This window comes from Drosophila miranda, chromosome 4, assembly GCF_003369915.1.
Source record: "Drosophila miranda strain MSH22 chromosome 4, D.miranda_PacBio2.1, whole genome shotgun sequence".
NCBI classification, from domain to species: domain Eukaryota; kingdom Metazoa; phylum Arthropoda; class Insecta; order Diptera; family Drosophilidae; genus Drosophila; species Drosophila miranda.
The window spans coordinates 5,279,185-5,306,165 of NC_046677.1; the positions used below are offsets into that span (position 1 = coordinate 5,279,185).

A 26,981-nucleotide genomic window follows, 5' to 3' on the forward strand; every position below is an offset into this window, starting at 1 on the left:
ACATTGCAGCAGGCAACGGACAGTGGACAGCAGACAGTGGACAGCAGACAGCGGACAGCAGGCAAAGTGTTTTCTGTCTCTACTGATCGATGTGTCGAGTTTCGAGTTTCGATTCAGACTCGTACGGCGGCCTGGCCTGGCCTGGCTGACAATTTGTCAAATGCTCGCCCCGCTCTACTTGGCTAATTTAACGGCGGGTTTAATTAGCCTGCTCGCTTAAAGCCTTTGAGCTGGGTGGGAGACGAGTGAAGATTATTAATTGGTCTGCTTTTAACAGACGACCACTCACCAATCAATGGCCAAGTGTCGGGTGACAGAAGCTAGTGCTTCCTGGGAGGAGTGATTTGTACGGTACGGTGCATGTTGTCCTGCCTCATCGACAACCATGGGATCAATCCTTTCCCCACCTTTTCACTGTACGGTTCAACAATTTTTGATACATTAGTATAGATTTTTATAGTTATAATTCCTTTGAATGAATATGAAACTCGTAAATGTCTGGCCCCTCATGCATTTTAATCCAATCTTAGCTACCACCCAACCCCCTTCATGCCCACAATAAGACAGTTCAATGTTTGGTGGGCTCTGGTGGTCTAGGCCATTGTTTTATTGCCGTCTCAAATTAATGTTCGTGGTTCGCGATCAGTAGATATTAGTCGCAGAGTCCGTTGGCCCGTCCGCTGGGGCCACAGCAGCAGGGTCCGCCATTTCTACAAGGGTAGCAGCAGGGTCCGGAAGGTCCGCAGCGGGGTCTGCAAGGTCGGTGGCTGGGTCCCCAGCAAGGGCCGCAGGATCCGCAGCAGGGGCCGCAGCAAGAGCCGCAAGGTCCACAGCAAGGGTCGCACATGTTTGAGAAGTTAAGTTTCTAGAAATATTAGGACCCAGACTTATTCAATTCTGAAAATTTGTTTCTATAATTTTTACCTTGAACAAAACAAAAAATTTGAATCGACAAAAATTTTAGGACCCACACAAAAATTTAGATGTTTCTGGGCTGATTGGTTTGGTGCGAATGAGAGAAATGGGAAGGGAGAAATAGAGCATGGGTTTGACAGAAGCCCAAACACACTTCACAGATGACTTGATGACTTTATTTGTACTATATATTTTTTGTATTAAGCCAATCATTTTAACATAGCAAAACAATTCATAGCTGACAAAATCTTGTAATATTACTTCTCCGTAATTCTCCATCTGTTTATTTAGAGCTATGTTCTGCTTCTGCAATTCTTCTTTAAAGTTTTCAGGTTTCTTCAGCATTGGCTCTTCATAATGTAACTTTTTGTGCTTTATCCCTTTCAGATGCTGCATGTTCTGCCCAACCGTAGTCATATCGTCCTGTGGGTCCAGGCGGATTCTGTGAGGAGGCATTGGTAGTACGGCATCGTCGGGGTTTTTTGCTTTCCCACATACGTCTCCACAACGGTTGCCCTTATGTCCTTGGGCGACTCGGACCACTCCGATTAGCACAGAGCAAAAAATTTTTGCCTAGTATCGAGCTTCTGTTTGGTTTAAGGTGACTACTCTATTATTTATTATAAAAATAATAAGATTAAAACCATTTTATATATTTTCCAGAACTTCTACGGATCAAAAACATGTGGGCCTTGTGGATCGTGTTCTCCCATGTGCTGTGGAGGCTTCTGTAGTGGCTGTCGCTGAGTAATAACGACAATCGACAGGATCTATGCCTTCCATCAACGCTCTGGTGACAGCTGCAGAAAGCTAGAACTCAAAGCTGCCTCAAAAAAATAGCTTTAGGCTAGTTTTATGATAGTTTTAAAAATAAACCATTTAAAAATAAAACAACTTCGAATATAAACATTTCACAAATCTTATTATTTTTGATGTATTTGGGACACCTCAGGTGGATACTGGATTGGATTATTTGCTTAGTAGTATGAGCCATCTTTTAGGCTGAACTGAAACTGCGGAGATCCCTGATCCTTAATAAGGATATCATCAGATCAGGGATATTTTTTCGGAACCCAGTTACGCTCTGAACGGCCCACAATCAGCATGGAAAATTAAATATTTTTGATCATTGATATCCTTGGTCCTTGAAAAGGACTTCATAAAACCAGGGACATTATGCCGATCACAGGAAGCCGTGGCACGCCCAGATCGGGCCATAAATAGCGGAGAAAATGAATATTTTTGATCCTTGATATCATTGGTCCTTGAAAAGGACTTCATAAAATCAGGGACAATTTGCCGATCACAGGAAGCCGTCGCACGCCCAAATCGGCCCACAAATAACGGAGAAAATAAAATTGGCTTATAACTGTCTTTAAAAATGTAGTTCAAGAAATCGCCAATGGGGGCGCCACCGTACAAAGGGAAAAAACTCGCGTGGGATAGCCTAAATCTGGCTGGGATACCAGGGGAACAGAAATCAGCAGAAGGTAACTGAAATTTTTTAAAAATTTGCGCCCCCCCCCCCCTCCCCCAAAGTATGCAACACGAATTTTTTTTTTTTTTTTTTTCATGTGGAAAATTTGTATTTTATTGTAAACAAGTTTACTGCTACCTTTCGTGGCAACTTAATCTAGTTTCTTGCAAAAGTCAAGCAGACGAGCATTGATAACATTTTAGAAAAAGCTGGCCCCGATGCATCTTTCAACTATACTCTCTGGAAGCTTACAAGCCGATTTAAAAGAGTAGTCATGCCTAAATCGCCAATTAAAAATCCAGCAGGCGGTTGGTGCTACTCCAGTCAGCAAAAGGCTGATATCTTCGCAGACAGTTTAGAGCAAAGATTTAAGCCATTTAATCTTACGTCTGCTGTTACACGAAGGGCCGTCGAACTACAATTGGAAATGCCATTTCAAATGTCCTTGCCAGCAAGCCCAGTCACATTTCAAGAGGTGGTGCAGCAAATTAAGAAGCTGAAGGCCAAAAAATCCCCTGGTGAGGACCTGCTGGACAACAGGACTTTAAAACTTCTGCCTAAAAAAGCGCTGCTATTTATAGTGCTGCTCCTCAACAGCATTCTTAGGATAGGACACTTTCCTACCTGCTGGAAGATGGCGCTAATCTCCATGGTACCTAAGCCAGAAAAACAACACACAGAAGTCGATGGCTACAGACCAATTAGCCTGCTCTCAGCGCTAGGGAAGATGGCGGAAAGAATGATACTGAACCGCATCATGCAGCTTGAACCTGTAAAGCAAAGAATTCCAAAGTGGCAGTTTGGATTTAGACAAGGTCACGGCACGCCAGAACAACTTCATCGAGTGGTCAACTTCGCGCTTGATGCAATGGAGCAAAAAATGTATTCGGTAGCTGTGTTTATGGACATTCAACAAGCGTTTGACAGGGTGTGGCATGATGGCCTCCTCTTTAAGCTGAGAAACATATTGCCGCCGCAGCTATTCCAGCTGGTGAGTAGCTTTCTAATGGACAGAAGTTTTAGAGTTGTTGTAAATGGAGCAAAATCATCGAAGCGCCCAATCTGTGCAGGCGTCCCACAAGGCAGCGTTCTTGGACCAACGTTATATACCCTATATACAGCCGATATGCCTTCCTCAAGGGTAATAACTGGGTTGGACGAGGACGATGTGTTGATAGCAACCTACGCGGATGACACTGCAGTGCTGACCAGAAGTCCAAGCATAAATCTAGCTACGGAAGCTCTGCAACAATATGTGAGCAGCTTTGAGGTCTGGGCTCAGAAATATAGGCAACATAGGCATCAACAGCAGCAAATGTGCTAATGTTACTTTTGCTACGAGAACACTTTCTTGCGGAGGCATTAATATGCTGGGCTCCACACTTACGCACAAGAGCTCGTACAAATACCTGGGTGTTGTACTCGACAGGTCACTAAATTTCAAAACCCATACTACCATGGTTCGACAGTCTGTGATGGCGAAAGCGGGAAAGATGGCGTGGCTACTTGCACCAAGAAATAAGCTATCGCTGTACAGCAAAGTCACGATATACAAGTCCATCCTCAGCCCCATATGGAAATACGCACTTCAAGTTTACGGCATCGCGTCAAAAACCAACTTAAATAAAATTAGAGTTGCTCAGTCAAAAATTCTACGACGAATATGCAATGCTCCATGGTACATACGAAACAGCGACATCGAGAGGGACCTAAAGGTTCCCAAAGTGGGCGATGTTATACAATTACATGCAGCAAGGTACTTGCAACGACTTGGTGGTCACCCTAATGCGCTAGCCAGACGTCTAATTAACCCGCCAAGGAAAAGAAGACTCAAAAGGAGTCATCCACTGTATCTCCCTACTAGATCCCTCCTATAACATCTCATTAACTTTTTGTAAATATTCTAAATAATGTATGTACCTACTCCATATATGTAACATTAAGTTTAAGTATGTATCTCCTGTGATCAATTGTTTTTCCCCTTAAATGTAAAACTAGATTAAGTTGCCACGAAAGGTAGCAGTAAACTTGTTTACAATAAAATACAAATTTTCCACATGAAAAAAAAAAAAAAAAAAAAGGAAATGCAAAAAATTCGTGTTGCATACTTGGGGGGGCGCAAATTTTAAAAAAATTTCAGTTACCTTCTGCTGATTTCTGTTCCCCTGGTATCCCAGCCAGATTTAGGCTATCCCACGCGAGTTTTTTCCCTTTGTACGGTGGCGCCCCCATTGGCGATTTCTTGAACTACATTTTTAAAGACAGTTATAAGCCAATTTTATTTTCTCCGTTATTTGTGGGCCGATTTGGGCGTGCGACGGCTTCCTGTGATCGGCATAATGTCCCTGGTTTTATGAAGTCCTTTTCAAGGACCAAGGATATCAATGATCAAAAATATTTAATTTTCCATGCTGATTGTGGGCCGTTCAGAGCGTAACTGGGTTCCGAAAAAATATCCCTGATCTGATGATATCCTTATTAAGGATCAGGGATCTCCGCAGTTTCAGTTCAGCCTAAAAGATGGCTCATATTACTAAGCAAATAATCCAATCCAGGATCCACCTGAGGTGTCCCAAATACATCAAAAATAATAAGATTTGTGAAATGTTTATATTCAGTTCTTTCCATACATTCGTCGAAGACGGACGTGTCGCGCATTGAAGTTTCTAAATAATCGCAAAGTGCATTCTGTGTGCTTATCTCGCACGAGAATCTATTTTTAGACACTGCGTAGCGGTGTCGGTAACACGAGAACAACAAAGAACAGTAAGCGAAGTAAGCTGTCGTACAGCGGGCAAGCTTTTGCCCTCGCCCTGCGCGCAGCCGCAAACGAAGGGCAACAAAAGCTCAACTTTTCTTAGCAGCAAGAATTCTTGATGCTAGGCAATCACAAATTTGTAACAAGCAAATTTCGTGAAGTGCCAAAAAATGGACGTAGACTCACCTGATCATTCCCAGCTTAGTGATAAGCTTTCAGCGACTGATAAGATGAGGAAAATAGCTGGTGCACCTGCAGAATTGCGTGCCAGCTTGGCTAAAGACCTATATAAGGCAATTGGAACGCCTAACTACAATAGTAGCTTGATCGCAACGACTACAAGCACTATTACCACGAGCACACTATCTTTTTCAACAGGGAAATGTCCAGCGAATTACTCAATGGCAAATACCGTAACTGGCAGCATATGTTCAGTACCGAGCACCTCGAGAGCTGAGGCGTCTACTTCAAGCTTAGCCAAAAAAGTATCCCAAGGAAAAGATTGTACCTTTCAGATGCCGATGGTCTCTATTAGTAAAAAGCAAAAAAGAGCTGATAAAGTCTCAAAAACAATTCAAAAAAATACACACCCAGCTATTCCAAAAAATCACCCATTCAAGGGCCGCCAAAATTTTACACAATTTTACAATCGCTATGCAGCGCTATCTGAAGAAGCTGAATCTGTAATGGAACTGGACGAAGAAGAGCAACATGGGCTAGTAGCAAACGAAGCTAGCAATGAGCAGCAGCCAAGCATAGTGCCTAAGCCTCCAGCTATTTGCGTGCCGCAAGTGAATAAAATGGACAAACTCGAAGACGCCCTCAATTCTGTAATTCCAGCTGATGAGTATGACATTCGCACATCCAGATTTGGAGTTTCGCGTATATATGCAAAAAATTCCCAAGCTTTTCGAACAGTTATTGATATGCTGACGAAGCAAAACTGTGAATTCTGGCACCATCAGTTGAGAGAGGATACGCCGTACAGATTGATTATTCGAGATATCCATCCAAATGTACCAAAACACTTAATTGAGCACACGTTCACCGACAAGGGTTTCACAGTCATGAACATCTACTGCCCCAGGAAGCCAAACTGGCGTAATATTGAAATAAATGAAGAGGATGATCATGAAATAAATAACTTAAAAACAAGACAGAGTATGTTCTACGTGAACCTAAAGAAAACACCAAATATTGCAGAGGCACTTAAGATTACTCAAATTGGAAGGCACAGAGTAACAGTAATTAAGGCAAAGCACAGTAAAGAATTGGTGCAGTGCTTTAGATGCCAAGATTTTGGACATACGCGAAACTACTGCCTTAAAAAGCCAGTCTGTGGAAAATGCTCTGGCGACCACTATACTGGATCAAAATCGTGCGAACTAAGTCTTAGTAACAAATCCATTTGTGCAAACTGCGGCGAAGATCACCTATCTAGCTATAAAAGTTGTTCAGTCCGAATTTAACTCAGCAAGAAGCTTAAGCCGACAGCCAGACTACCAGAAGATGGAATGCCTGCCAGTAGCAAAAATAAAAATCACCCAGTCGGATCGCAAGTCATCTCAAATGCCAATGTGAGGAGTGGGTTCTCCTATGCAGACATAACAAGACCGCGTGCAGAGAAAAATATTAACGTGAACACATTACATGACAGCTCCCGGTTGTTTAATGGTGCTGAAGATCAAATTCAAAATATTAGAAAAAGCTATAAACGACCTTAATAGTAGAATGGATCAAATGTTCAAACTAATACAGGATACGATGGAGGCAAACAAAGCCTTCCGCGACCTGGTACAGAAGCTTATTTCAAAATGAACAAGCTTCAATTAAAAATCGGATTATGGAATGCACGAGGGCTAGTCAAGAACATTGAAGAACTTAGACTTTTCCTTAATGCTAATAAAATCGATGTAATGTTGATAACAGAGACACATATGCGCCCTGGTCGGAGAGCATTCGTACCAGGATACGATCAATATTACGCTGATCATCCCAGCGGAACATCGAAAAGTGGCTCTGCTCTGTTCATACGATCGTCCATTGCCCATACTCAGAACGAACCTACGTCCAGGATAAACATACAAGTTGCCAGCGTGAGTGTGCCGACTAATGTTGGATGCATCAAGATCTCCTCAATATACCTGCCACCCAACCAACCTTGGAGTACAACTGATTTTGAGCAACTTTTTCTTAGCCTGGGGAACAGATTCATCGCAGGCGGTGACTTTAACGCAAAGCACCCATGGTGGGGTAACGTCAGATCATGCTGTCGAGGGAAGCGATTGCAAGAGGCCATCGTCAGTAGCACATGCGAAATCCTTGCCACTGGCGAGGCAACTTTCTTCTCATACAACACTCGCCTTACACCTTCTGCTCTCGACTTTTTCATTGTCAACGGGATTGCGCAAAACAAGCTGTAAGTCGAAACTAAATATGAACTCTCCTCGGATCACCTGCCAATTGTAGCATCAGTGCATCATTCTCCTCAAATCAAAACTATGAAGCAACAAATTCTCCCTCGAGGCTCTTGCGTTGAAGTATTTCAAGCCGAACTAGATAGTAGAATCAACCTCAACACGGAAATAAAAAGTCCCGATGATATAGAAGATGCAATCTCGATATTTATGAGAAACGTAATATTGGCTGCATCTTCTGCTGCGCCTGTAAACCAATGTTCACCAAGCCAACGACGACAAGATACTCTTCCCCCAAGTGCCGTAGCTCTCCTGCGCCTGAAAAGAAGAGTAAGAAGAGAGTATGCGAGAACGGGTGATACTCGAGTTCATCAAATCTACTTGAGACTATCAAACCGTTTGCAAAAGGTACTTGCAAAAGTCAAGCAGACGAGCATTGATAACATTTTAGAAAAAGCTGGCCCCGATGCATCTTTCAACTATACTCTCTGGAAGCTTACAAGCCGATTTAAAAGAGTAGTCATGCCTAAATCGCCAATTAAAAATCCAGCAGGCGGTTGGTGCTACTCCAGTCAGCAAAAGGCTGATATCTTCGCAGCCAGTTTAGAGCAAAGATTTAAGCCATTTAATCTTACGTCTGCTGTTACACGAAGGGCCGTCGAGCTACAATTGGAAATGCCATTTCAAATGTCCTTGCCAGCAAGCCCAGTCACATTTCAAGAGGTGGTGCAGCAAATTAAGAAGCTGAAGGCCAAAAAATCCCCTGGTGAGGACCTGCTGGACAACAGGACTTTAAAACTTCTGCCTAAAAAAGCCCTGCTATTTATAGTGCTGCTCCTCAACAGCATTCTTAGGATAGGACACTTACCTACCTGCTGGAAGATGGCGCTTATCTCCATGGTACCTAAGCCAGAAAAACAACACACAGAAGTCGATGGCTACAGACCAATTAGCCTGCTCTCAGCGCTAGGGAAGATGGCGGAAAGAATGATACTGAACCGCATCATGCAGCTTGAACCTGTAAAGCAAAGAATTCCAAAGTGGCAGTTTGGATTTAGACAAGGTCACGGCACGCCAGAACAACTTCATCGAGTGGTCAACTTCGCGCTTGATGCAATGGAGCAAAAAATGTATTCGGTAGCTGTGTTTATGGACATTCAACAAGCGTTTGACAGGGTGTGGCATGATGGCCTCCTCTTTAAGCTGAGAAACATATTGCCGCCGCAGCTATTCCAGCTGGTGAGTAGCTTTCTAATGGACAGAAGTTTTAGAGTTGTTGTAAATGGAGCAAAATCATCGAAGCGCCCAATCTGTGCAGGCGGCCCACAAGCAAAGTCACGATATACAAGTCCATCCTCAGCCCCATATGGAAATACGCACTTCAAGTTTACGGCATCGCGTCAAAAACCAACTTAAATAAAATTAGAGTTGCTCAGTCAAAAATTCTACGACGAATATGCAATGCTCCATGGTACATACGAAACAGCGACATCGAGAGGGACCTAAAGGTTCCCAAAGTGGGCGATGTTATACAATTACATGCAGCAAGGTACTTGCAACGACTTGGTGGTCACCCTAATGCGCTAGCCAGACGTCTAATTAACCCGCCAAGGAAAAGAAGACTCAAAAGGAGTCATCCACTGGATCTCCCTACTAGATCCCTCCTATAACATCTCATTAACTTTTTGTAAATATTCTAAATAATGTATGTACCTACTCCATATATGTAACATTAAGTTTAAGTATGTATCTCCTGTGATCAATTGTTTTTCCCCTTAAATGTAAAACTAGATTAAGTTGCCACGAAAGGTAGCAGTAAACTTGTTTACAATAAAATACAAATTTTCCACATGAAAAAAAAAAAAAAAAAAATTCGTGTTGCATACTTTTGGGGGGGGGGGGCGCAAATTTTTAAAAAATTTCAGTTACCTTCTGCTGATTTCTGTTCCAGCTATCCCAGCCAGATTTAGGCTATCCCACGCGAGTTTTTTCCCTTTGTACGGTGGCGCCCCCATTGGCGATTTCTTGAACTACATTTTTAAAGACAGTTATAAGCCAATTTTATTTTCTCCGTTATTTGTGGGCCGATTTGGGCGTGCGACGGCTTCCTGTGATCGGCAAAATGTCCCTGATTTTATGAAGTCCTTTTCAAGGACCAATGATATCAAGGATCAAAAATATTCATTTTCTCCGCTATTTATGGCCCGATCTGGGCGTGCGACGGCTTCCTGTGATCGGCATAATGTCCCTGGTTTTATGAAGTCCTTTTCAAGGACCAAGGATATCAATGATCAAAAATATTTAATTTTCCATGCTGATTGTGGGCCGTTCAGAGCGTAACTGGGTTCCGAAAAAATATCCCTGATCTGATGATATCCTTATTAAGGATCAGGGATCTCCGCAGTTTCAGTTCAGCCTAAAAGATGGCTCATATTACTAAGCAAATAATCCAATCCAGTATCCACCTGAGGTGTACCAAATACATCAAAAATAATAAGATTTGTGAAATGTTTATATTCAGTTCTTTCCATACATTCGTCGAAGACGGACGTGTCGCGCATTGAAGTTTCTAAATAATCGCAAAGTGCATTCTGTGTGCTTATCTCGCACGAGAATCTATTTTTAGACACTGCGTAGCGGTGTCGGTAACACGAGAACAACAAAGAACAGTAAGCGAAGTAAGCTGTCGTACAGCGGGCAAGCTTTTGCCCTCGCCCTGCGCGCAGCCGCAAACGAAGGGCAACAAAAGCTCAACTTTTCTTAGCAGCAAGAACTCTTGATGCTAGGCAATCACAAATTTGTAACAAGCAAATTTCGTGAAGTGCCAAAAAATGGACGTAGACTCACCTGATCATTCCCAGCTTAGTGATAAGCTTTCAGCGACTGATAAGATGAGGAAAATAGCTGGTGCACCTGCAGAATTGCGTGCCAGCTTGGCTAAAGACCTATATAAGGCAATTGGAACGCCTAACTACAATAGTAGCTTGATCGCAACGACTACAAGCACTATTACCACGAGCACACTATCTTTTTCAACAGGGAAATGTCCAGCGAATTACTCAATGGCAAATACCGTAACTGGCAGCATATGTTCAGTACCGAGCACCTCGAGAGCTGAGGCGTCTACTTCAAGCTTAGCCAAAAAAGTATCCCAAGGAAAAGATTGTACCTTTCAGATGCCGATGGTCTCTATTAGTAAAAAGCAAAAAAGAGCTGATAAAGTCTCAAAAACAATTCAAAAAAATACACACCCAGCTATTCCAAAAAATCACCCATTCAAGGGCCGCCAAAATTTTACACAATTTTACAATCGCTATGCAGCGCTATCTGAAGAAGCTGAATCTGTAATGGAACTGGACGAAGAAGAGCAACATGGGCTAGTAGCAAACGAAGCTAGCAATGAGCAGCAGCCAAGCATAGTGCCTAAGCCTCCAGCTATTTGCGTGCCGCAAGTGAATAAAATGGACAAACTCGAAGACGCCCTCAATTCTGTAATTCCAGCTGATGAGTATGACATTCGCACATCCAGATTTGGAGTTTCGCGTATATATGCAAAAAATTCCCAAGCTTTTCGAACAGTTATTGATATGCTGACGAAGCAAAACTGTGAATTCTGGCACCATCAGTTGAGAGAGGATACGCCGTACAGATTGATTATTCGAGATATCCATCCAAATGTACCAAAACACTTAATTGAGCACACGTTCACCGACAAGGGTTTCACAGTCATGAACATCTACTGCCCCAGGAAGCCAAACTGGCGTAATATTGAAATAAATGAAGAGGATGATCATGAAATAAATAACTTAAAAACAAGACAGAGTATGTTCTACGTGAACCTAAAGAAAACACCAAATATTGCAGAGGCACTTAAGATTACTCAAATTGGAAGGCACAGAGTAACAGTAATTAAGGCAAAGCACAGTAAAGAATTGGTGCAGTGCTTTAGATGCCAAGATATTGGACATACGCGAAACTACTGCCTTAAAAAGCCAGTCTGTGGAAAATGCTCTGGCGACCACTGTACTGGATCAAAATCGTGCGAACTAAGTCTTAGTAACAAATCCATTTGTGCAAACTGCGGCGAAGATCACCTATCTAGCTATAAAAGTTGTTCAGTCCGAATTGAACTCAGCAAGAAGCTTAAGCCGACAGCCAGACTACCAGAAGATGGAATGCCTGCCAGTAGCAAAAATAAAGTAAGTAAAGAATTGGTGCAGTGCTTTAGATGCCAAGATTTTGGACATACGCGAAACTACTGCCTTAAAAAGCCAGTCTGTGGAAAATGCTCTGGCGACCACTATACTGGATCAAAATCGTGCGAACTAAGTCTTAGTAACAAATCCATTTGTGCAAACTGCGGCGAAGATCACCTATCTAGCTATAAAAGTTGTTCAGTCCGAATTGAACTCAGCAAGAAGCTTAAGCCGACAGCCAGACTACCAGAAGATGGAATGCCTGCCAGTAGCAAAAATAAAGTAAGTAAAGAATTGGTGCAGTGCTTTAGATGCCAAGATTTTGGACATACGCGAAACTACTGCCTTAAAAAGCCAGTCTGTGGAAAATGCTCTGGCGACCACTATACTGGATCAAAATCGTGCGAACTAAGTCTTAGTAACAAATCCATTTGTGCAAACTGCGGCGAAGATCACCTATCTAGCTATAAAAGTTGTTCAGTCCGAATTGAACTCAGCAAGAAGCTTAAGCCGACAGCCAGACTACCAGAAGATGGAATGCCTGCCAGTAGCAAAAATAAAAATCACCCAGTCGGATCGCAAGTCATCTCAAATGCCAATGTGAGGAGTGGGTTCTCCTATGCAGACATAACAAGACCGCATGCAGAGAAAAATATTAACGTGAACACATTACATGACAGCTCCCGGTTGTTTAATGGTGCTGAAGATCAGCATTTTAGTAGCAAATTCAAAATATTAGCAAAAGCTATAAACGACCTTAATAGTAGAATGGATCAAATGTTCAAACTAATACAGGATACGATGGAGGCAAACAAAGCCTTCCGCGACCTGGTACAGAAGCTTATTTCAAAATGAACAAGCTTCAATTAAAAATCGGATTATGGAATGCACGAGGGCTAGTCAAGAACATTGAAGAACTTAGACTTTTCCTTAATGCTAATAAAATCGATGTAATGTTGATAACAGAGACACATATGCGCCCTGGTCGGAGAGCATTCGTACCAGGATACGATCAATATTACGCTGATCATCCCAGTGGAACATCGAAAAGTGGCTCTGCTCTGTTCATACGATCGTCCATTGCCCATACTCAGAACGAACCTACGTCCAGGATAAACATACAAGTTGCCAGCGTGAGTGTGCCGACTAATGTTGGATGCATCAAGATCTCCTCAATATACCTGCCACCCAACCAACCTTGGAGTACAACTGATTTTGAGCAACTTTTTCTTAGCCTGGGGAACAGATTCATCGCAGGCGGTGACTTTAACGCAAAGCACCCATGGTGGGGTAACGTCAGATCATGCTGTCGAGGGAAGCGATTGCAAGAGGCCATCGTCAGTAGCACATGCGAAATCCTTGCCACTGGCGAGGCAACTTTCTTCTCATACAACACTCGCCTTACACCTTCTGCTCTCGACTTTTTCATTGTCAACGGGATTGCGCAAAACAAGCTGTCAGTCGAAACTAAATATGAACTCTCCTCGGATCACCTGCCAATTGTAGCATCAGTGCATCATTCTCCTCAAATCAAAACTATGAAGCAACAAATTCTCCCTCGAGGCTCTTGCGTTGAAGTATTTCAAGCCGAACTAGATAGTAGAATCAACCTCAACACGGAAATAAAAAGTCCCGATGATATAGAAGATGCAATCTCGATATTTATGAGAAACGTAATATTGGCTGCATCTTCTGCTGCGCCTGTAAACCAATGTTCACCAAGCCAACGACGACAAGATACTCTTCCCCAAGTGCCGTAGCACTCCTGCGCCTGAAAAGAAGAGTAAGAAGAGAGTATGCGAGAACGGGTGATACTCGAGTTCATCAAATCTACTTGAGACTATCAAACCGTTTGCAAAAGGTTCTTGCAAAAGTCAAGCAGACGAGCATTGATAACATTTTAGAAAAAGCTGGCCCCGATGCATCTTTCAACTATACTCTCTGGAAGCTTACAAGCCGATTTAAAAGAGTAGTCATGCCTAAATCGCCAATTAAAAATCCAGCAGGCGGTTGGTGCTACTCCAGTCAGCAAAAGGCTGATATCTTCGCAGACAGTTTAGAGCAAAGATTTAAGCCATTTAATCTTACGTCTGCTGTTACACGAAGGGCCGTCGAGCTACAATTGGAAATGCCATTTCAAATGTCCTTGCCAGCAAGCCCAGTCACATTTCAAGAGGTGGTGCAGCAAATTAAGAAGCTGAAGGCCAAAAAATCACCTGGTGAGGACCTGCTGGACAACAGGACTTTAAAACTTCTGCCTAAAAAAGCGCTGCTATTTATAGTGCTGCTCCTCAACAGCATTCTTAAGATAGGACACTTTCCTACCTGCTGGAAGATGGCGCTAATCTCCATGGTACCTAAGCCAGAAAAACAACACACAGAAGTCGATGGCTACAGACCAATTAGCCTGCTCTCAGCGCTAGGGAAGATGGCGGAAAGAATGATACTGAACCGCATCATGCAGCTTGAACCTGTAAAGCAAAGAATTCCAAAGTGGCAGTTTGGATTTAGACAAGGTCACGGCACGCCAGAACAACTTCATCGAGTGGTCAACTTCGCGCTTGATGCAATGGAGCAAAAAATGTATTCGGTAGCTGTGTTTATGGACATTCAACAAGCGTTTGACAGGGTGTGGCATGATGGCCTCCTCTTTAAGCTGAGAAACATATTGCCGCCGCAGCTATTCCAGCTGGTGAGTAGCTTTCTAATGGACAGAAGTTTTAGAGTTGTTGTAAATGGAGCAAAATCATCGAAGCGCCCAATCTGTGCAGGCGTCCCACAAGGCAGCGTTCTTGGACCAACGTTATATACCCTATATACAGCCGATATGCCTTCCTCAAGGGTAATAACTGGGTTGGACGAGGACGATGTGTTGATAGCAACCTACGCGGATGACACTGCAGTGCTGACCAGAAGTCCAAGCATAAATCTAGCTACGGAAGCTCTGCAACAATATGTGAGCAGCTTTGAGGTCTGGGCTCAGAAATATAGGCAACATAGGCATCAACAGCAGCAAATGTGCTAATGTTACTTTTGCTACGAGAACACTTTCTTGCGGAGGCATTAATATGCTGGGCTCCACACTTACGCACAAGAGCTCGTACAAATACCTGGGTGTTGTACTCGACAGGTCACTAAATTTCAAAACCCATACTACCATGGTTCGACAGTCTGTGATGGCGAAAGCGGGAAAGATGGCGTGGCTACTTGCACCAAGAAATAAGCTATCGCTGTACAGCAAAGTCACGATATACAAGTCCATCCTCAGCCCCATATGGAAATACGCACTTCAAGTTTACGGCATCGCGTCAAAAACCAACTTAAATAAAATTAGAGTTGCTCAGTCAAAAATTCTACGACGAATATGCAATGCTCCATGGTACATACGAAACAGCGACATCGAGAGGGACCTAAAGGTTCCCAAAGTGGGCGATGTTATACAATTACATGCAGCAAGGTACTTGCAACGACTTGGTGGTCACCCTAATGCGCTAGCCAGACGTCTAATTAACCCGCCAAGGAAAAGAAGACTCAAAAGGAGTCATCCACTGTATCTCCCTACTAGATCCCTCCTATAACATCTCATTAACTTTTTGTAAATATTGTAAATAATGTATGTACCTACTCCATATATGTAACATTAAGTTTAAGTATGTATCTCCTGTGATCAATTGTTTTTCCCCTTAAATGTAAAACTAGATTAAGTTGCCACGAAAGGTAGCAGTAAACTTGTTTACAATAAAATACAAATTTTCCACATGAAAAAAAAAAAAAAACAAATGTTTATATTCGAAATTGTTTTATTTTTAAATGGTTTATTTTTAAAACTATCATAGAACTAGCCTAAAGCTATTTTTTTGAGGCAGCTTTGAGTTCTAGCTTTCTGCAGTTGTCACCAGAGCGTTGATGGAAGGCATAGATCCTGTCGATTGTCGTTATTACTCAGTGACAGCCACTACAGAAGCCTCCACAGCACATGGGAGAACACGATCCACAAGGCCCACATGTTTTTGATCCGTAGAAGTTCTGGAAAATATAAAAAATGGTTTTAATCTTATTATTTTTATAATAAATAATAGAGTAGTCACCTTAAACCAAACAGAAGCTCGATACTAGGCAAAAATTTTTTGCTCTGTGCTAATCGGAGTGGTCCGAGTCGCCCAAGGACATAAGGGCAACCGTTGTGGAGACGTATGTGGGAAAGCAAAAAACCCCGACGATGCCGTACTACCAATGCCTCCTCACAGAATCCGCCTGGACCCACAGGACGATATGACTACGGTTGGGCAGAACATGCAGCATCTGAAAGGGATAAAGCACAAAAAGTTACATTATGAAGAGCCAATGCTGAAGAAACCTGAAAACTTTAAAGAAGAATTGCAGAAGCAGAACATAGCTCTAAATAAACAGATGGAGAATTACGGAGAAGTAATATTACAAGATTTTGTCAGCTATGAATTGTTTTGCTATGTTAAAATGATTGGCTTAATACAAAAAATATATAGTACAAATAAAGTCATCAAGTCATCTGTGAAGTGTGTTTGGGCTTCTGTCAAACCCATGCTCTATTTCTCCCTTCCCATTTCTCTCATTCGCACCAAACCAATCAGCCCAGAAACATCTAAATTTTTGTGTGGGTCCTAAAATTTTTGTCGATTCAAATTTTTTGTTTTGTTCAAGGTAAAAATTATAGAAACAAATTTTCAGAATTGAATAAGTCTGGGTCCTAATATTTCTAGAAACTTAACTTCTCAAACATGTGCGACCCTTGCTGTGGACCTTGCGGCTCTTGCTGCGGCCCCTGCTGCGGATCCTGCGGCCCTTGCTGGGGACCCAGCCACCGACCTTGCAGACCCCGCTGCGGACCTTCCGGACCCTGCTGCTACCCTTGTAGAAATGGCGGACCCTGCTGCTGTGGCCCCAGCGGACGGGCCAACGGACTCTGCGACTAATATCTACTGATCGCGAACCACGAACATTAATTTGAGACGGCAATAAAACAATGGCCTAGACCACCAGAGCCCACCAAACATTGAACTGTCTTATTGTGGGCATGAAGGGGGTTGGGTGGTAGCTAAGATTGGATTAAGATGCATGAGGGGCCAGACATTTACGAGTTTCATATTCATTCAAAGGAATTATAACTATAAAAATCTATACTAATGTATCAAAAATTGTTGAACCGTACAGTGAAAAGGTGGGGAAAGGATTGATCCCATGGTTGTCGATGAGGCAGGACAACATGCACCGTACCGTACAAATCACTCCTCCCAGGAAGTACTAGCTTCTGTCACCCGACACTTGGCCATTGATTGGTGAGTGGTCGTCTGTTAAAAGCAGACCAATTAATAATCTTCACTCGTCTCCCACCCAGCTCAAAGGCTTTAAGCGAGCAGGCTAATTAAACCCGCCGTTAAATTAGCCAAGTAGAGCGGGGCGTCAGCCAGGCCAGGCCAGGCCGCCGTACGAGTCTGAATCGAAACTCGAAACTCGACACATCGATCAGTAGAGACAGAAAACACTTTGCCTGCTGTCCGCTGTCTGCTGTCCACTGTCTGCTGTCCACTGTCCGTTGCCTGCTGCAATGTGGCCAGCTGGCGGACAGTTGGCATGGCCACTTGCCCATTCCTTCAGTCGGACGATCTGCGCCGTAAAATGCCGTTAAATGGACACGCAGCGCGAGTCAGAGCCAGAGCCAAAGCTAAAGCCAAAGTCGATGCCAGAGCCAGAGCGCGCGCACTTCCAACGAGTTCTCCCCGCCAGAGATGCTTCCTGTTTGATAAATTTGAAAATCAATTGAAAATGCCCGAAAGGCCGACGCGTCATGGTGGGAGACAGACGCACACACAGGCGCACACCGAGAGAGAGAGATTCGCGGAAAAGCAGCTGGAAGCTGTTCCGAGTTGGTTCGCCATTGAAAGATGGATATGGAGATGCTGCACCTGGGAACGACAGCCAAAACTGAGGCAGTGACTTTCAGCAACGGATGGAAAACCGTGACTGCGCGATGCGTAGGGCTTAAATACTTCAAGAATTTTTTTTAATCATGAACTGGGAACTGGAAATCAAGAACAATCTTAAACAAGAGAACAATCAATCTTAGAAGTGAAAAAGCACCCCAAAGTTTAGGAATATAAAGTCATTTTCCAACGCAAAGGAATATCTTTCGGTAGGTCTTTAAAATGTAGAATATCGTGGTAGATTTTCCATAAATTTGTAAGCTTTTTCCACTATCTCTATAACTGCCACTTCTAAGTGGAATCTATTCCAGTTCTCTTGAATTTAATGGTTTAGTTCTCTATACATCCCATATACCACTCCAGGGTAGACTCTGCAGCGTCACTTGCAATCATCTTTTCCACCTGTTAGCTGTTACCTGTTCGGGTGATCACTTCACAGCCTCCTTGGGGGCTGTCATCTCTGGCACTGGCCATAACCTAGAATATTTTATTATTTTTTATTGATATTTTCTAGCCATCTATTTACCCCGGCTGGATCATCTGCCCGAGCCCCCGTCCCACGGATTGCCCGATCGATGCAAATAAATCACTATGGAAAATGCAGTCGATGAAAAAAACCGACGCGTAAGTGCCGCCAAATAAATTTCGCAATTTATTTATTGCACAGTCGACGTTGGCTGCCGTTCGATGAGCTCCCATCTCTCCTCTCCCCTGCTCTCCTGCTGCTGGCCGCTGGCTTTGCTGGGAGTTGGAGCTGGAGATGGAGATGGAGTCGGCGTTGGAGTCCGTCCTGGTCAGGTTTTCGGCAGGAGAGCAAAAGGAAGAGAAGTATTTTATTTCATTGCCAGCAAATTGGCAATAAGTGAAATTTGTTGGCCGCGCTCGGCAGGTGTTTGCCAGTGGCCAATACTCGCAATTGAAGGAAAAGGAAATTCGAATCGCACGCAGATTCCATTCCATACCCTTCCACGGCCCCGAAGATCGAGGAAATTGGGTTAGCAATGCCATCCACCGATGGAGGCTGTGGCTTTGATTGGGATTTCTTGTGGTTTTTGTTTTGGGTTTTGTTTTGGTTTTGGGGTAGAGGTGTGTCCAACCTCTTTAGCGGCTACTAAAGACTCACTTAATATATCATCAGGTAATGCAATTTGCCGATAGTGTCGGGGTGTGTCGGCGGGGCACCTGCTCTTTAGGCTCCCTTTATGAGTTCCCTGGAAGCCGGCGTAACCGATCGGCTCTGACCCATTTCCCCATTGTTAAACATTCACTTTTGTACTCATAATTTATTGTTATGTCTTCGCCTTCAACTTGAGTATGGGCATCGGCATCGGCATTCGGCATCATTTTTGCATAAATAAATCAGCTAAAGCGGAGGCCAAGTGCAAATGAATTAGCATTTGTATTCAGCCCCTTGTGCAGTTCTCTCCGGCTCTCTGTCTCTCGGGAACCCCTTTCTCGATTCCCATACGCATCATTAGCCTAAAAGGCAGAATCAAGTGTAATTTAACCGTTAACAAAAGCCTATTGTGAGCTAACAATCCATTGTGAGTGTGTGGAAAGCCTTTTACCAGCCTCCTTACCTGCCGGTTGCCCCCTGCCCCTTGCTGCGGAGAGAGAGAGAGAGAGAGAGAGAGAGAGAAAAGAATCCACGCCAGACGCAAATTGATTGAACGCAGCGAAGGAGTCCGCGTGGAGTGGAGTTTGGAGTTGGAGTTGAAGTTGGAGTGGCGTGGAGTCCGTCTCCGTCTGCGTCTCCAAGCAGAGAACCTGGCTAATGACCGCAAATTAACACTGGCCAAGGAGCTGCAAGACGAGTGTCATTAACAGAAGTGTTTGCCAGAGCCAGAGGCAAGAGCTGGGTGGGGGGGAACTGGGACTGCGGCTGGGAGACGACTCTCAATCGAGTGGCAAGCCACTCACTTTGGCGCGGGCTTTTAGCATATCTTCTAATAGATCGCCAACTTGGCATACTTAACTCCCGACGCAGTTCCCTAACTCTTTTCGGTTTCTGGTTAGTCGACTCTCCGCTAAGTTGGGCCATAAATCGGCAGTTAAGGCCCCCAGAAATCTACATGGCTACCGTCGTCGCCACGGGCATTCATAGTTTAAAGATACTCGTATAAAAATAAAGAACATTTTTACTCCTGGCTGGAACGCCGACTATTCGGAAGTAAACGAGAAGAACATGCTAAGTCGATGGGTGATTTGACTCCATAACCTTTGACGATCGGGGGAAGCACTTATCAGCGTCCTCCTATAGCGCGATTGCGCCATTTTTATGTCGTGAAGGGATGCTGCTATTTTAAAGGTGTTATCCCCATTTGATTATAGCACATTCATTGACCAATTATACTCGTGATGATCATTCGAATTAATAGACAATTCTGCAAATGGACTTTTCCAATTTAAATCCCTCATCGATAGAGTTGTAAGTGGCAAAGTTTGACGATCACATTAAAGGCAGAGGAACAAGAGTCCATAGACTGAGAGAAAAATTGCAAGGTATAAAAAAACCCATATTTAAATGAAATATTTGGTTTTTAAGTACAAGCACAGTGAAATTAAATACAAAATTTGATTTTAATATACAATAATAAAAATGAAATATTGTAATATTTAATCTAAATATAAAAAACTTTAAAATAAATATATTACATTAAATTTATGGGAAATTTAATAAAATTATTTAATTTAAATATAATAGATAAATAATTTTAATCAAATCAAAGATCAAATATTTTCATATTTATTATAAAATATAATTAAAAACGGCACAAAAAGAATGGCAAAAAAAATATAAGTCTAACCATACGGGGCTCAAGCCCTTTTTTCTCTGAGTGTGGATGAATTTATACTTCCTCAGCATTTAAAGGATGTTGTCCCCAGTAATAGGCAACCAGTAATAACCATTAATATTAATAGAAATCTTCCATTTCTCTGGCAAAACTCGAATGAAAAACTGCACAGAATAATATAGATCGATTTGGTTAATGTGAATCCATTCGATTCATTCACTTCCCATCAGCTGTGGCTGCAGTTTCGCATGTGGGAAGTACATATGTATCTATCAACCAACTAACCCATATCTCGCCCAATTATCTATCCCCCTGGCGATCCCCGATCAATTTGCAATTTGGAGTCAAAATACACAAAAATTTCCTTTGCAAATTGCTTGTGTGTAGGTTTTGGATAACGTTTTTTTTTTTTTTTTTGTTGTAGCCAGCCATAGACATCTTTCTATTCCTATAATTACCACAGAAATCGCATAACAAGCAGCAAGCGGCATGGGGGGGTGGGATGGGGCGAGATGGGATGGTGCGGAAAGTGGGTCAGGTCTGGGGGTCTGCGGCATTATTGGTTTAGTGGATCAAACCCGACAACGACTACGCAAAAGGCAATTTGAGTTGCACGGGGAAACAAAGCAAACAAAAAGCGAGAAAGAGACTTCCACTGGCAACATTTATTAGATCAATGTCTCGGCAGCCACTGCAACGGCAACAGCGATGGGGGAATGGGGGAATGGGGGAATGGGGCAACTGGCAACCCACAAGACTGCTGAATAAATTGCAGAGGCTGCGACGACTCGGCGCGGCCTACTCGGGGAGCAAAACAGAAAAAGAACAACAAAAAATCAAACGAATGACTAGCATGAGGCCAATATATAATAATGGTTAAACGCCCAGGCATCAGGCATGAGGCTGCACCGCTGCAAACATCTAATAACAGCAACAGCAGCTGCCTGCCGCAACAACAACAACAACCAGAAAGAAAGAACAACCAACAACCAGATACAAGCTGCCCATTAAGCGAAGCTCCAGCTCTAGAGAATATCCACCTCTCGATTGGCATTGGCGCAACAATTTAAATAGAATTCGCCAACATCAATGAGGAAATCGAATTGAATTTGTAGCTGCCCCTGCCCCTGCCCCGGCTGCTGCTGTTGCTGCTGTTGCTTTTCATGTTCAATTTTCCTGCACCACCCAAAAGGAAAATTCGACAAAATAAACATAATCATGAAAAGAAAGTGCTGGCCCGAGTATGTGAAATACTGGCATACCCTTGAATCGGAGCAGCGGAGGCCAAAGGAAATTAAACGGAAATTGGAGAAACCCAATGGTAAAAGATTTTCGATTGTATTTCCACAATAAACAATTAGCTTGAATATATTCCTTACTATTCTATCTATGGATCCTTTGAACAACTAGAGTATCATTAAAGATCATACAAAAAACTTAATTTGATGGGAAACGCATGGGCACACATGTCGCAAAGATTTATATAGCCAGGCACTCCGTGTATTAGAAAATGTTTTTGGGCAAGCATGTTGCACAGCACATATGTTGCTGCCACAGCACAAGTACGAGGAGTTTCTCCTGCAACATCAATAAACTTGGTCCGGCTCTTAGCCGCTACTGGCCTTGCCTTGCTCTCCGTCCCCAGCCCCCCTGCGACATGGCACATGGCACATGGCCTGGCTGGTAGTCTGTTCCGTTCCGTTCCGTTCCGCCTATTGCTGTTTGTTACCTGCCTGCATATTAATTTATGTTTCGACATTTGCCTTGGCTTGAAGAATTTCTTAGCCACACCCAGCCATAATTTGTTGTTTTTGTTTTTGTTTCTGTTTTTTTTTTTGGCCAGCTTTTGCCTGACAGGCAAAGCCTAAAATTCAATTAAAAATATCAAGCCAGAGCTCTGGCTCTCTCGCTGGGCTACTGCTTATTATTACTGCTTTTTGGGCCGACATCGAATTTTCTCTATGGCATTTGATTTGGGGGCTCTCTGCCGAGACTTGCCATTGGGCTGGAGAACATTTTTGATTAGTGATCTGTGATCGAATCGACCCCTGGGCCCCTGAAACCGAAACCGAACTCGAAACCAGTGTTTTCGTTTGAATGGTTTTGGCTACCGATCAACGATCAACGATCAGCGATCAGCGATCAGCGATAAAGATACGAGTATCTGTCAGTGTTTACCCAAGCGAAACTGCGAATTATCTCTGCTCGTAAGAATATACAGTTATTGTTTTGGCCATTTTACGAGAATTCGTAAATGTTTATGAAGTGAAACGATTGTTGTTCTGTGATCCTCTATAAGAGATGGATGGTGTCAATGGTTAAACAATCTTTGAGCAATCCCCAGACCTAAACAACAATCCGAAAGAAGATTATCCGCTCTCCAAGCAGAATGATCGCTAGAAACTATCTTCAGGCTGCGATCCTTTGTTAGAGATCACTTCGTACAAATGCCAATCGCTGGCTAAACTTTGAACTATCCAAAGACCCATCCTCGGGCAATCCCTCCAGCTATTTTCCTTACAAAGTCAGAGACCAGAGGCCAGCGATGATCTTGACCAAGCCACGTCCCTTGGGGGGCGTGCCCTGTTACGTTAACCCATACACAGACGCATTGTGTGCGAGTACGCTCCGTTAACCCGCAAGAAACGAGAGAAACGGTCGACAAATTTATGACTTCACAGTTACCCCTCGGACCCCACACTCCACTCGAGTCCACACACATCCCATGCCCCCCACATACCCCCCACATCCCAGGGGAAGACCTTTGTGACTGTGTGCCCAACTACCGCACAATTTACGATCGGTTCATTTAGGTGGCCCATTGTCCGATGTTCCGTTCCGTTCCGAACCGATCCGATCCGATGTTTATGCAATGTTTTTGTGATTTCATATCAAGGCAGCTGGGAATTTGTACCGGCAACGCCTTCGCCTTCGCCATTGCCATAGCCCTCGCCTTTCATTGTGGGCGTCCGATCTGGCACTCCCTCTCTCTCACTCTCTCTCTGTGTCTCCATGTGGATCCTCCACAGCCACTGGCAGCAGTAGCCACCAGGCAGTACCATCTCTCCTTCGCCTCCTCGTGGCCTTTCTTTCTTGGGGACGGACGTCTCTCCTTTGGCAATGGGATAAGCGCATCCTAGCCAAATATGTGGGCCTGTGCGAGCCAAAAACGTGAGCCGAACAAATTGTTTTTGCCTTAAATAGTAAACAGATTTTTTTTCTGTTCGTCGCACAGCCAAAAACGGGGCCTGCGTATTACGGCAGCCCCAGGAACACGATCGATGAAAGGAGTGGAGGAGAGTCCACCAGTCGGAGACTGAGAGTCAGACTCGAAACACTAGTCATCGCAGTATTCGATTCTTCTCGAGCGCACCAGCAAACCAATTCCCAGAGGGTTGAGCTGGGTCATTCTCTGGGTCTCTCGGTCGGTATCGGCCCGGAGGGGTCCCCAGGAGCATTTAAAAATCAATTTGGGCGCATTTATGTTTCACACGATTGCCCAGAGACAGAGAGACTAGGAGAGGAGCCTCTGACTCTCCGAGTCTCTGAGTCTGAAGAAGTCTCGTTTGATGATTATCTTTTTGTTGTGACTTTCGGTTTCCAAGCTCGGGTACGAGAGATGTACGATGTACGATGTACGAGTATGTAGATGGTGTGTGCCCCCTGTGGTAAATGGATGGAAATGTGTGTCACCGGGTCTCTGTGTCTCTCGTTCTCTGGTTCTCTATGCTGCTCTGCCGCCTGGCAATCCTCCAACTGCATCTCCAATACCCGCCATTCCAATTCCCATTCCCCTGGCATTGCTATTGCTACTGCCGTTGCCATTTCCATTCCCAATTCAAAACAATTACCAATTGTTTATTTGTTCTTACAACTTGTTGTCGACTTCCTCAGTAGTGGTGGTGGTGGTGGCGGTGGTGGTGGTCCCTCAGCTCCCCACACCTTCTACTCCATGGCCTCCAGTCGCTCCTCTGGTCTGGTTGGGTCTCGCTCCTTCCCGAATCCATCAATTGCCACACACTATCTTGATCTGGCACTAGGCACAGAGCACAGAGCATAAGAAAAGAGCAGACCTCTGTCGAAACGAGCCCAACCGAAAACTTTCCTCCGGCCACTTTGACAGACGGCACTTTATCTTCGCCGGCTTTTAATTTCACTAATGACAATTGATGATCGTACACGTTTATGAAAATGGAAATGGAAAATCTAATGAAACTGAATCTTAACTGCCAGTGCCACTGCCACTCGTAGTCGGAGTCGGAGTCAGGTGAGTGTCAGGCGCAAAATTGTTGTCGATCTGTGCGATCTATCAGGGGGGGATATTGTGCCAGAAGTTGTCTAACAGACGGTGGGGATTCCACGTTTCACTAGGGCAGAGTTAGAGTCGTCTAAAGAAGCGAATGAATATCCCAAGAGAGCGAAGGAAAGAGGAGGACGAACCCTTAAAATCGCTCTGAAAAACCCTTTATAATGGTTTGAAATGAATATTCACTGTATCTCCAATCCCATCCAACTCCTTGGAAGTGACATGATCTGCCTGAAGGATAATCCCTTACGATAATCCATTCCAATTAACTTGCTTATTGAATGAAATGTTCAACTGCCAGAGAATCATTTGGTGAATGCTTTGAGGCATGCCAAGACTTTGGCACTCGTAAATTGCCAGAGCCTGGCGACCAGCCCCACAATGCCACAATGTCCCGATGACAGTCCGCGCCACAAGGATGAGTGGACTAGGAAAGTATGCCAGCGCATGCGGCATGCCTCTGCTGCTGCTGCTGCCACTGCTGCTGCTGCTGCATGCTCCACAGAAGTTGTCATCGTCAATTAGTTTAAAGGCAGTATAAATTTATGTTAACAGCTACCAAACATAATATCCCCTGAGACAGTCGGAATCAGGCGGAGGCAGGCGAAGGCAGAGCGAAATCGAATCGAAACGAAACGAAACAATTTTCCCTTTTCAACATGTTGCCAGCTGTAGCCACGGAGCGGGGCAACATCATCGCCAGCTACCGTTTGTGCCACTGCGCAAGTTGTGGATGCTGCCGCTGCCGCTGCCGCTGCTGTGGCATTGTTTTGGGGCGCGCGATTTCGTGGCCGTTATAACAGGCCCAAAGAATCCGAATCCGAACCGAATCCGAGGCGAACGTTATGCCTCAATGAAGTTGAAGTCAGAGCCCGGTTCCCGGCTCCCGGCTCCCGGCTACCGATTCCCTGTTCCCTGTTCCCGAGACGGGGCCAAGTGGGTCGTGGCTCTGGTGCCTTTGCCTTTACCATTGCAATGGGCCTTTGATGTTGTCGCTGTTTGTTAGAATCTGTTGCAGAGGAACAGCCACATGGCCTGGCTCAGGGTCTGGGCCTGGGCCAGGGCCAGGCGTAGCAGCAGCAGCGGCAGCGGCAGGATTATTTAATGTAATCGATCGTGATGGGTTTGTTCTAATTTGCGGTGATTTTGTTTTTGGCGCTTGTTAAGAACCGAACACGGAGACAGAGCCGAGCCGAGTCGCGAGAGAAAGAGCCCAGCGAAACTTCCTTTGAAGTTGGTGAAAGATTTACTGTCGTATCTTTTATGGTATATCATAACAATTTACGAGCCAGTGTTTAATTAGTTGGGGGGATAGGGTTGGGGGGTGGGAAAGGGAGCGGGCCTTCAGTGCCATAAATTTCTTTGGCCTGTGGAAATTCGCCCCAGCGAAAAGTTCAAGTCTTCTAATTGGCCTGAGCCTGAACCCTAGTTAGAAAGGATTATGAGCAGAGATGCCATGCGATAGAGTTGTAAGATTTACAATCTTAAGTACATTTTGAGCACCCTATTAACTGCTTTCATGGAAGTGGAAATGTAGAGCGGTGCCATCGTGTATGTAAGATGGTTTTAAGTAGATCTTGAGAATACCCATTAGCATTCCCATTCTAGTTACACGTTCCCATACCCATGGCCATAGAAATTCTCGCTGCGTATCAGAGATGCGGGGCAGCATTGTGTGCACAAATGTACATATGGGAGATGGAAAATTGCATGCACTGGACTGTTGACTAGATGGTAATTGCAGGTGTGCTACATGGTAATGATGTCTTTGTGCCGGCCAACATGCAATTGCTGCTGCTGCCGGTGGAGGCCACCAATTGCCGGGAAGATTGGATGGGGCGGACGACTTCCACCCGTCCATGCTCATTATTGATGGACTTGTTATGGCTATCGATGACCAGCCAGTGCACAGCATACCCACGAATCATTCCGAATGACCCACATTCTGATTCTCTCCAGCATTCACTTTCAGGGTTCAATGACCCATCACTCACCTGCTCTCGGCCTCCGGTTAACCCCGCTTGATCCGATCTGATCTGATGGCACTAACATTGATTTAGCCAATCGGGCGAATTAAGTAATTTCGATTCCGTCACGTCACACCAACCGCAACCGCCGGCAGCTGAAGAGATAATCAAATAAAATGGAGATTGTTAG

The 26,981-nt window shown here is 44.1% G+C and overlaps 4 long non-coding RNA genes across 7 annotated transcripts; 2 read left to right on the forward strand and 2 right to left on the reverse strand.

The window, feature by feature from the left end:
- Nucleotides 1-574: 574 nt before the first annotated feature.
- LOC117188803 lies at nt 575-1,027 on the reverse strand. The gene is made up of 2 exons (XR_004472854.1): nt 925-1,027; nt 575-865 (listed from the first exon to the last, which is right to left on the reverse strand). It is a non-coding gene; the product is annotated as an uncharacterized LOC117188803 (long non-coding RNA).
- Nucleotides 1,028-1,083: 56 nt separating this feature from the next.
- On the forward strand, nt 1,084-1,800 carry LOC117188804. Of its 2 annotated transcripts, none has more exons than XR_004472855.1 (3): nt 1,084-1,166; nt 1,303-1,516; nt 1,579-1,799. It is a non-coding gene; the product is annotated as an uncharacterized LOC117188804 (long non-coding RNA). The 2 variants fall into 2 exon arrangements; XR_004472856.1 differs by lacking the exon at nt 1,084-1,166 and adding an exon at nt 1,167-1,182 and having other exon boundaries at nt 1,579-1,800.
- A 13,749-nt stretch (nt 1,801-15,549) lies between these two features.
- Nucleotides 15,550-26,835, reverse strand: LOC108164250. 3 transcript variants are annotated; one of them, XR_001775817.2, is made up of 3 exons: nt 26,819-26,835; nt 15,852-16,065; nt 15,550-15,789 (listed from the first exon to the last, which is right to left on the reverse strand). It is a non-coding gene; the product is annotated as an uncharacterized LOC108164250 (long non-coding RNA). The 3 variants fall into 3 exon arrangements; XR_001775816.2 differs by lacking the exon at nt 26,819-26,835 and adding an exon at nt 16,202-16,285; XR_004472861.1 differs by lacking the exon at nt 26,819-26,835 and adding an exon at nt 16,186-16,203.
- LOC108164249 lies at nt 16,341-16,793 on the forward strand. The gene is made up of 2 exons (XR_004472853.1): nt 16,341-16,443; nt 16,503-16,793. It is a non-coding gene; the product is annotated as an uncharacterized LOC108164249 (long non-coding RNA).
- Nucleotides 26,836-26,981: the final 146 nt, after the last annotated feature.